This window comes from Peromyscus leucopus, chromosome 20 (assembly GCF_004664715.2).
Source record: "Peromyscus leucopus breed LL Stock chromosome 20, UCI_PerLeu_2.1, whole genome shotgun sequence".
Lineage (NCBI taxonomy): Eukaryota > Metazoa > Chordata > Mammalia > Rodentia > Cricetidae > Peromyscus > Peromyscus leucopus.
The window spans coordinates 703,037-714,224 of NC_051080.1; the positions used below are offsets into that span (position 1 = coordinate 703,037).

At 47.8% G+C, this 11,188-nt stretch overlaps 1 non-coding gene across 1 annotated transcript; it reads right to left on the minus strand.

Moving 5' to 3' along the window:
• Nucleotides 1–10,858: 10,858 nt before the first annotated feature.
• On the minus strand, nucleotides 10,859–10,965 carry LOC114696703. The gene has a single exon (XR_003735050.1). It is a non-coding gene; the product is annotated as a U6 spliceosomal RNA (small nuclear RNA).
• Nucleotides 10,966–11,188: the final 223 nt, after the last annotated feature.

Below are 11,188 nucleotides of genomic sequence, written 5' to 3' on the forward strand. Positions count from 1 at the left end.
AATTAGACAATTTCAAAGTCAACTGATTGTGATCATTAATGTCACAATAGATCAAAACCTAATTATCACAGCCTAGGTAAGAGCCATCAGTATTAATCGAAAAATCTAATAGGAAACTATTATCAGGAAATTAGGCCAAATTGAATGCAATGAACTTTTTATTCTCTTTTTTTTTTGGTAATGTTCCTTGGCATTGGCAGGTGTGACCCTAACAGTTGGTCCAAGCCCAAATTGATAGTTTCACTTTTTTTTTTTTTTTGGTTTTTGGTTTTTGGTTTTTCGAGACAGGGTTTCTCTGTGTAGCTTTGTGCCTTTCCTGGGTCTCGCTCTGTAGACCAGGCTGGCCTCGAACTCACAGAGATCCACCTGCCTCTGATAGTTTCACTTTTAAAGAGGTTTTTTTTTTTTTTTTTGGCCAGGCTAGCCCCAGGACTTCCTGCCTCAGCCTTCAGAGCACTGGGGTTTTGAGGGGGTGGGTGTATTCAGGCTTATGTGTGTGCAGGGGGCGGGGTTTGAACTCAGGGCCTTGTACATTCTAGACAAGTGCTCTACCACTGAGCTATATTCCTAGCTCAAAGAGTATTTTGTTAGGGGAGTTTTTAGACAGACTGAATCCGAGCTGTCATTGCTGAAACACTACCCTTGAATTTTCATCACCTGCATTTGTCCAGTGTAATCAGCCATCAGTGGAATATATATATACATGTATCTTAAAGTCTTGGAGAGCCCATGGTGAACATTGTGTGATGTGTCACTATGCCATCCCTCAAGTTCTTGTTCAATGTAGTTTTTCACTGGCTACCATGAAGGCTGTGGGAGGAAGAACATGTCCTGCTTTGAAATTCTTAGAGAACTCCTAAAAGGATCGTTTCCTTGTGTGACAACATTCTCAAGATGTCAGTGTTTTCCAGCTCCGGCAGGTTCCTCCCCCCCCCCCCATAGTTTTAAGATAGGAACATAATGATTTCTCACTAGAATGGGAGGGGGGAGGGCTCAGCTGGTTTCTGTCCGCCTTGTTGGTTTGTTTCTGTTTTCTGTGTTACAAGTTATATCTCTGGCAGCAGGAGGAGCTATCACTATATCCTTAAGCTGTATGTGAAGATGCCACCACTCTTGGGTGAGATGAGGCAGACAGTAGAAAGGTGTTTCCTTTGGGTGTCACAGGAGGAATACCAGACTAGAAGGCATTAGAATCATGGACACTTTACCCTCTCTTGGGCTCAGCCCTGCAGCCCTGCTGTGCTTCAGTGCTCAGTACTGCTTACTGATCCTATGTGGAAGGGCCATGCTGCTTTCTGCATTTTTGGAACCTGGATTATTTTACTCAGTTGAAGACTGAGAAATCAATGTCTTAATACTTCACTTGTTAAATGAATCTTAGTGTTTAAAATGCAACCTAATTTTCAAAGTGGCACTAAGGTGGTCTTCAGAAGCAAGGCTCCTTGGGTTACTCCAGGTGAGCAACAGCCCTCATGTAACAGTCCGATGGTTGCCCTCATCTGGCTGCAGTGAGGTGACTGAAAGCAAAATGTTCTAATTGATACTGACTGTGCCAGCATTCCCCACTTGGTCTTAATGGCTGACCTTGGGCAAGTCTTTCCTTTCAATGCCTCAGTTCCCCATCTGTCAAATGGGGTAATAATACTGACCTACCTCATGGGGTGTTGTGAGGCATTACAGATCAGAACTGATGACTCCTTTGGGGTTGCCTGTGGAGGATGCCTTGAGTTGACATTTTTTTAGCCCTCACTGAACTGTTTCCAAGTTTGGAAGTACTTAGTGACCTTGGCAAGTTTCTGCCCCTCCACCCCTCATCAAAGCTGCTAGTTCAGATGTTGACAGTGTTTTGTGAATGTTGGAGTCTTGATAGTTCAGACTATCTTGGGATGTTAGAGTAGGCACTAGGGTTTGTGCCTTGCATTCACCAAGAGGCTGTTTGAAACTCAAGAATCATGAGGCAGGAATGTTACAGCATTTCTTTCTCTGTAGGTTGGGAGTTAAGCACCTATTCCCATGGACTTAAAACCACTCTGTCCATGAGCAAAGCAACCCTGGTAGTTTGGATTTATATTATTTCTTTCATTTTCCAGACCGGTCCCAGGATAGTGAGATCACTGTTCCTCTGTGCTCCTAAGCCTCTGCTTCTCGTAGAAACCACATGGTTCAATCAACATAACTTTCCATCTGCCACCATTGGTTCTCAAGGCTTCATCCAGTTCACTGTGTGTGGAATCTGTCACCTCTTTCCCAATGTCCACAGTCTGACCCTGACTGAGGACATCTTGGACACTTGTTTGCCCACTTATGGGCTCAGGAGCCTTACTCTCCGTCTCCTTAGGGGCTAAAGCAGCCCCTAGCTCTTCCAGACAGGGCTCTTTCCCTTTTCCCTCCTTGACCCTGGATTGGTAACCTGTGAAAAAGCACAAGGTCCTGGCTCCCTGGAGGCACACTCCAGTTCTGTTAGGTGTACTCTGCTCCTAAGGGGGGTCCTGGGGGCGGTGTGGTTCTTTGGAGTTCTAGAGGATGGAGAAGGAGCAGTCTCATGTCCTGCCAAGTAGTAGCCAGCAGTTGCCTTACCCCTGCCTGCTGGCCATGTTCCCACCTCCTAGAATGGGCTTTCAGAGACCCTAGAGCTGGCTTTCCTCAGCATTGTGCCATTCTGAGTAGGAAGCAGGTCATACCTTGTAGCACGTGTCTGAATGGAAGTGAGACATTGAATTCTCTGTGGACTTTTTTGGTTTGTGGGGGAGTTTTGGTTGCATTTCTTGGTTTTATTTCAGCCAAACTCGTCTGCTTTTGATTTCTTTAAAGGATAAATGTTCTATATATATGTTTGCATTTTAAGTGTAAATGTTTTTAAAAATAGACATTTATGTCTTTCTACAACTGACATCCAATTCAGACATCATTCTCCCCCCCCCACCCTCTTTCCCTCCCTTTTCATACTCTTGTATTGATTCTAATAAACGGTTGCTTTTCAAATATGGATCTTGAGTGATGGTTTTTAAATTTGGGTCCTGGGATGTTAGCTGATAATCATACATTTCTGCCATCCTCCATTACTTCATTGCTGAGCATCAAAGCCAGGGCCTTGTGTAAGCTAAGTAAGCACTCACTCATCGAGCTGAGCCCCAGCCCATTTCTAATCACGTTTTTGAAGCTTCGTGAAAGAGAGCTGGCTGTCTGGGACCTTTCCCTGAAGGTTTGTTGGTCCCGACTTTATGCAAGCAACCACAGGGTGGCGCCAACCCTGGATAATAAGCCAGTGCCCTGTGTCTGAGTGACCCTGCTCTTACTGGACAGTTCCGAGAGTAAACCCATGGTGCTCTGTGAGTTTTTCCTGCACGCTGCCGAGCAGTCTAAGGTTTACAGTTTATGGTTACACTGTAACTGTCTCATCTTTGATTTGCTTCACAAATACTAAAGAAACCTGTGTCCCAAGGACCTGTGGGCCAGAAACGGGGTCGCAGTAGGAAACGAGAGGAAAGTGAGGTTATCTAGGGTTTATTGGGCAATGTAAGTGATGTGGCCTGATCCTGGTGGGACTAGGTGGAAGCTTGCAGAGATAAGTGAAGATGGACGGACCCTGGAGCGGAGCCTGGTTTCTACCAACCTGTCCCTGCAATTCCACTCTCTTGTTTTCCTTTCTGGCTGTTGAGTTATAGAGTCTCTGCAGCCTAATCTCGTAAAAGTCTTATGAAGACATCTGTAGGTTGGCTGGCTTAATGGTCCATGACCCCATAAACATGGGACAGGAGAGCCATTTGGTCCACTTCAGAGATGGGCCTTTGTGAACATATTTATTTCCTACTTCTGAGGTCTGGGTCTGCTTGCTCCCTTCCCTTTCTAGTTCATTCACACGCCTTGGCCCATCAGGAATCAGGACTAACTCCAGGGTTGGAGGGGGTTGGATCCTATACTCCCAGCCTTAGACAGCTGTCTTGGTTTGTGTCTCCCCACAGTGAAGAATGAGCTCTGCTTGACACTCAATTCAGATTAGTTCTTCGTTGCCATAACTCATCCCCTTGTAAACTTTCAGTATTCTGGAAAAGTCCAGAAGTCACCAAGCTCGTGAAATGGATGCAGTGCTGGCAGCTGGAGACCAGTGGAGATTCACTGCGGGGTGTCTGCTCTGCTGGCTCATTGAGCACATAGCTCTGAACTGCCCTGTTGGAGTCAGCAGCCCCAGGCTCTCTCTGCTCTTTGGAAGGAAATGTAAGCTGGAACCATGATAATGAGAGCTGACCCTGATTGAACAGGGGAGGCCATGCCATAGCTCCTGCCCAAGCCTGGAGTGACCTGTGTGTGTGCTTGAGAGAGGAATGTGTGACACTGTGCAATCCAACCCGAGTTCAGTCCCTGGAAGAGATCTGGAGAAAATGAACTCCACAAAGCTGACTTCCCCGTGTATGTTTTTTGATTTGATTTTTTTTTTTTTTTTTTTTTTTTTTTAATGGAGCTCTCACTGGACATGGTGGCATGCCTTTAACTCCAGCACTCGGGAAGCAGAGGCAGATAGATCTCTGAGTTCCAGGCCAACCTTCAGTGAGACACTATCTGAAGGGGGAATAAAAGGAGACAAGATGAAGGCTGGGGTCAGTTGGAGTGTGGGCATATGGCATGGGCACTCTGTCCACCTGTTCTATGTCAGGTGGAAGGATGGTCTGGATCTGAGGCACCAGCCTTCTCCCTGCCCTCCATGTTGCTTCCATGTTTCCCCCCCCCCCGCCCCCTGCAGCTGTAACATCATGTTTTCCAGGTGCTGTGCGGGCTCCCCCCCCCTTTTATGGTTTTTGCCTCCTGTATTGTGTGTATTTGTGTGGTCCTTTTGTCTTTCCCCCCTCATTTCTGATTTCTCCGCCCCTCCCAATTCCATAAGCAACCTTAATTTGGATATTTCATTTCAACCCATCATCTTTCTTGCAATAATCTGGGACTGCTTACAAGCTTGTTCTGCTCCATGCCGCCTCTGGAAGCAGGTGCATGTCTTTCTGTGTGAAATGTGGGGTCCCCTTCCAGACTAGAAGGTGCTTGCCCACTAGCGGCCAGCTCCCTCGGCAAGGTCTTGTCTGATATAATTTGGTTATGAGCCAGGGAGGAAAAGATGCTGATAATTTTAAATGGGGACTGCTGCGATGAAAGGTTTGGGTTATGACGTTACCCTTTACCCCCTCCTGCTACTGCTGCCTTTGGAGAAAGAAACGTGTAGGGAGCCACAGCATAGGCCACAGCTGCTGCAGCTTGTGAAATTCTGCTACATCTGCAAGGAGGCAGGGGAGCAGGTGAACAGGAGCCCTTGCCTTTGCCGTGTCGAAGTGGAATGGACTCCCTCCAGCTATTTCCACACCTGCAGCATCTCCTGAGGCAGCCTGCCTCCCCCCATAACTGTCGGCCTCCTTGTGTATATCCTTTCACGGTGGGAGCCAGGGGTGGCCAGCTCCAAAGGATCTGGGCCTGGCCGTCCTTGCTCTAGCTTCTGCCTCATTCAGGCCCATGTAGGAAGCTGGGGTGGAGAGTGTGACCATGCCTGCCTGAGGCCCCTAGGAAAGAGTACCACCACATCCTGGGCAGAGATGCAGCTGCAGCCCAGCTACACGCTAGTCCTGCTCTGAGGGCTTCTTCCCTCTCCTGCCTCTTCCTGCTTATGGCCCTTTCTCAGTTCCTGATTATTCTTTTTCACATCAGAGAGCTAATAAAGGAGGTTAAGGAAAAGGGATACAAGGGGGAAGAATACTTCTTTTTCTTTTCCTCTTCAGAGCTCCAGTGAAGGGAAAATTGCATCCTTCTGGGAATTAGAGTGTCTCTATCTTCAGCTCTCCTCACTCAGCAATGATGTGTAAAACAGGCATTCCTGACCTTGAAAGACCTGTCAGGGCTGGAGGGCCAGCTCAGTGGGGCCACATATGTCCAAGCATGCATAAGGCCTTAGGTTCTGTCTCCAGCATTGTCCCACTCCAAATAATGGCCACTTTAAAATAATTTTTTAAGCCAGGCAGTGATTGCACACACCTTTAATCTCAGCACTCGGGAGGCAGAGGCAGGCGGATCTCCGTGGGTTCTAGGCCAACCTGGTCTACAGAGTAAGTTCTAAGACAGCCAGGGTTACACAGAGAATCCTTGACTACAAAAACAAAACAAAGACAAAAAAGCAAGTAAGTGTTCTTAACCACTGAAGCATCTCTCCAGTCCAATAATGGCCACTTTTGAGAATTTCATAACCTTTGGGGTGTCAGTACCATCTCAGGACAGGGGTTGCCATAAGACTAGAAGTCACGGTTATAAAACTGTTGGTTTCTTTGTCTGGAAAACAGAGCAGTTTCTTGAGGCAGGGTCTTACTATGCAGCCTAGGGTGGCCTTGAACTTACTCTTTGGCCTTAGCCTCCTGAATGCTGAGAATACAGGTATGTACCACCATGCCTAGTTTCTCTCTGAAATATTTGTTCCATTCATCATATCCACAAAGATGTCCCGTTCATCAACCTAGGGGAGCATGTGGGCAGCTGGATACCTGGTGCCCAGCAGAGCCTCAAACTCCCTGTGTAGCCAAGAGTAAGCTTGAACGTCTGATCCCTCTGCTTCTACCTCCCAAGTGCTGGGGTTCTAGGTATGCAACACCACACCTGGTTTTATGCTGGGGCCTTGTGCAGCTAGGCAAAAAGTACTCTACCAACTAACTGAGCCTCCCATTCCCTACCCCACGCTGCCCTCCACTTCTCAAACCTCAAACTAGAGGCGTGAGTCTGGGGTGTGGATTAAAGAGCTGGGTCAAGGGAGGGGAAGCTGTGGTGGGTATGTAAAATAAATGAAAAAAAAATTAATTAAAAAAAAAAAGAGCTGGGGTCAGTGTAGCTTGGGGACCAAAGTACAAGTCTGGGGAGGAGGGAGAGAGAGAAACAGTCTTGTCCCCGTGAAAATTAGCAGATGAATAAAGTGGGGAAAAGGAAGAGGTGAGAAATGTAGCAAAATCAGATGTGTGTCCAACATGTTCAAAGACTGAGGAGGCCCGTGGGAGGTGCATGCCTGGGCTTCTGTGGTTTCACCATCCAGGCAGGCAGCACCCTCACTCCCTACAGACACAGCAGACTAGAATGTCACTTCCAAAGAGCTCTGAGTGATAAATCACCTCAGTATCTGCCCTCCTGTGTTCTGAGACAGGACAGGGTTCCCTCTCAACTCCATGAGCTCCTTGGAAACCTGAAAAATACATGAATAATTTTAGGGGCCCCTGTGCATCTCCAATGGCTTTCATTTGTACTCTTGTGTGGGGAGATTGGGGAGCTTAGATCCCTCAACCTCCAGGCCTGCTTTAGGCATCCCAGAAAGGGAATGAAGGGAGGGGCAAATACTTGGCAGTTCAAGTGGCCACAGGGGAGGATAACTAGTCCCTGTTAGAGATCTCGGAGGCCAAGTGACACTTCAGGTTCTCCCCAACTACTCTGGATCCCTCACAAAGAAATGTAACATCTGGATGTAAGTGAGTTGGAGGGAAGGATCGATCGTTTGAATGTGTTTGTGCTCATTTGACTACTGTGAATTCCACCTCATCTAAGTCGAGCACATAATCTGCAGATCATTTATGAAAATGAGTGAATAATGCTTGGGATGCTCCTTGGGAGGGATTTCTCTCCCAGCCAAGAGAAGAAGTCACTATGGAGAAAAGACAATCTCTCTCTCTAAGCTTGCACCTTCATCCCCTAAGCAATACCCACCTCAGTCCTTAATGCAGGCCCCCAAGTCCTCTGTTCTGAGAGGCCTGGGAAGTAGAATTAAGGATGAAAGAGGGAACTAGGGAGGTGGCTCAGCTGGTACAATACTTACCCAGCAAGTACAAGGTCCTGGTTTGTTCCCCAGCACCATATAAAGCTAGCCATGCCACCCAGAAGCAGGAAGCTGCAGGTAGGAGCCCAGGGTGCTTTGAAGGCAGCACAGTCTGAAAGGATATCAAGCATGCTAGGAGCCCAGGGCACACAAAATGACTGGATAAGCAGGGTGAGAGAGGGTGGGCAATATAAACTCAGAGGTGACCTCTTCTGTCAGCCCCAAAGCCCCTGAACAGCTTAGGCTCTGGGCAAGACCATGAAGTGCTGAAGTTGGGCTAGGTGGCAGAGTCCTAAGCAGTGGGGTCAGGCTGTACTACCCAGCACCACCAAAGTAAGTGTTGGCTTTCTTGTTGCCCAGGCTGCAAAATAGCACCAACCCTCTATCAGTTTCCTGAGGGGCTCAGCTTAAGTACTGAATTATGCTTTCATTTCTCCCAGGATACTTTATTATTTTTATTGTAATCAGAATGTAAGAACCAACAAAAGAAAACTTCACCAATCTAATAACCTTATGGCAATATACTACATATCTTTTCATTTCTACACATGACTTTGTTTTTTGTTCATAGAAAAAAAATCCCTAATTTTATATTGTGGATGGATGTCTGTTTGGGGCTTTTTTTTTTTTTCCACATAACAGAATAGTTCTTGGGGCTGAAAAGATGTCCCAGTAGTTAAAAGAGCTTGTTGCTCTTACAGAGAACCCCTGTTCAGTACCCTGCACCCACTGCCTGCAACTCCAGTTATGGGCCATCTGATGACTCCTGCATTCCGAGGGCACCAGGCAAACACTCATACACAAAAATTTTTACAATTAAATTTCCTTTTTTTTTTTTTGTGAGGAGGGAGAGTGATTCAAGATAGAGTCTCACGATGTAGCTCTGGCTGCCCTGGAACTCACCATGTAAACCAGGCTAGCTTTGACCTCCTGGCTCAGCTTCCTAAGCGCTAGGACTAAAGCCATGTGACTCAGCTGGTGAGATTACAGTGTGTAAAGGTTCTTGAAGCACAAACCTGAAGACTTGAGTTTGAACCCTGGAACCCACATAAAGGAAGAGAGAACTGACTCCACGAAGTTGACCCCTACACGTGCTCTGTGGCATGGTGTGCCACATACATACACGTTAACTTGGTAATTTTATTTTATTTATTTTTGTTTGTTTTTTCGAGACAGGGTTTCTTTGTGTAGCTTTGTGCCTTTCCTGGAACTTGCTTTGTAGACCAGGCTGGCCTCGAACTCAGAGATCCACCTGCCTCTGCCTCCCAAGTGCTGGGATTAAAGGCGTGTGCCACCACGCCCGACCAACTCGTTAATTTTAAAAAATGTTATTTGCACATTATACTTGTATAAATTTATAAGGTTCAAAGTAGTATGTATATACAGTGTGAAATAATTAAATCAAATTAACATATCCATCATTTCAGATGCTTCTCATGTATTATTCCTGTCTACCTGAAATGCTCTTCGCAGGTGATGCAGGCACTTCAGCCTACAGCTCAGGAAACTGGCCCGTCTAGGTCACCCATGGCCGAGCCAGGCTTGTTTCAGGCAGGACTCTCCGGGAGCTCCTTTCCCAGAGGCTTAAGCCGAGTCTTCCTAGTTCTCGGCCAGCAGTTTAGGGCCTGTGACCACTATGAGAGGCGGACTGAGCCACTGGAGAACAGCAGCAGCTGGGCCAGGGCAGGGGACTCAGTCCTGAGAACGGTGGGGTCAGGGAGCCCGAGGTGATTTGGGGGTTCGTGCTGCCCCCTGGCAGCCACGGTGGAAATCGCATGCAGGTCGGCTCAGTGCGGGAGCAGGCACCATCTGGGCCCTCGGAGTCTCAAGCAGCTGGATGCTGGCAAAGCTCAAGTCCAATGCAGGGGTTACCAGGGACGTGTCCTCCTCCCCACGGGCAAGGGAGCTAGCGACGACCCTTTCTCCCGCCTGAAGCCCGGAGAACCTGCCCCTTCGCACACGCAGTAAGAGTGTCAATCCCTGGCTGGGTGGGGCTAGCAGGGTCACCCCTGTTCTGTAGCTCAGGGTCAGCTTCAGAGGAGGCTTTGCCTCCGGAGTCCAGCCGCATCGGAGTTGGAACCACAGCCCCTTGGCCCAGTCTGGAGCTCTCCCTGCGGCCTGTATCCCATGCCCCAGGTTTCTCACCTCAAGTCTTGGGCAGGGGATGGGGTGGGGTGGGGTAGGGTGGGGTGGTGGCTCGGAGAACTGAGTGAAGACAGGGCTCATAGGAGAGAAGATCTCTCCTATGCGATTTTCCCAGTTACCCCTGAGGCTGCCTGGATGACCTTGGAGTGTCTGCCAGTGCTCCGCATTGGTGTCTGAAGGGACCCGGCTTCACTCGCTAATTCACCATCCACTGTCTCTGAGTGTCCCTGAGGCTCCAGACTCTGTGGCCCAAAGTAGGACACAGCAAAGAACAGACATGGTGCCTGTCTTTATAGAGCTCGCAATCTGGGGAGTGCAAGTGACCAAATGTCTCTGCAGACAAGGCCTCGCTGCCAAGAGTCCTGAGAGAAGATGGTGGAAGCTCATTTTCTTTTATCTTGGGGTGTGTGTGAGATCATCGCTGTAGAAAGAATCCAGGGCTTTTTACACGTTAGGCAAGTGCTCTACCACTGAACTACATCCCCAGCCTTTAAAAAGAAGATGCATTATTATTATTATTATATTATTATTCTGACAGCCGGCTTTGTAGCTCTGGCTGACCTGGAATTCATATAGCCCAGACTGAACTGAAACTCAAGACAATCCTCTTGCCTCAAGTCTCCAGAGTGTCAGCTAACATCTGAGGTAGTGTTTTTGTTTTTTTGTTTTTGAGACAGAGTTTCTCTGTGTAGCCAGTCCTGACTGTCCTGGAACTCACCATGTAGACCAAGCTGGCCTTGAACTTTAGAGATCTTCCTGCCTCTGCCTCCCGAGTGCTGGGATTAAAGGTGTGCGCCACCACTGCCAAGCAGAGATAGTTTAAAAAAAAAAAAAAAGATTTTTCAAGACAAGAGTTTTTCTGTGTACCCCTGGCTGCCCTGGAACTTGTTTAAAAAATATATGGAATGCTTCATGAATTTGCGTTTCATCCTTGTGCAGGGGCTATGCTAATCTTCTCTGTATCATTCCAACTTTAGTGTCTGTGCTGCGGAAGCAAGCACAGATTAATTTGTTTTTAATAGGGTCTTTCTACATTGCCCAGGCTTGCTTTGACCGTGTGAGCCTTTTGTTTCAACCCCTGAGCAGCTGGGATTACAGGCCTATACCACCAACTCTGTTTGTCCAGGAGACAAGAGGGCAGAAGTGCAGTCCAGGTGGGCGACCGCTCCTGAGCTGAGGACGGCGAGCCGCCTGAGAGCAATCTAAGGAGTGCAGGGAGTCTCC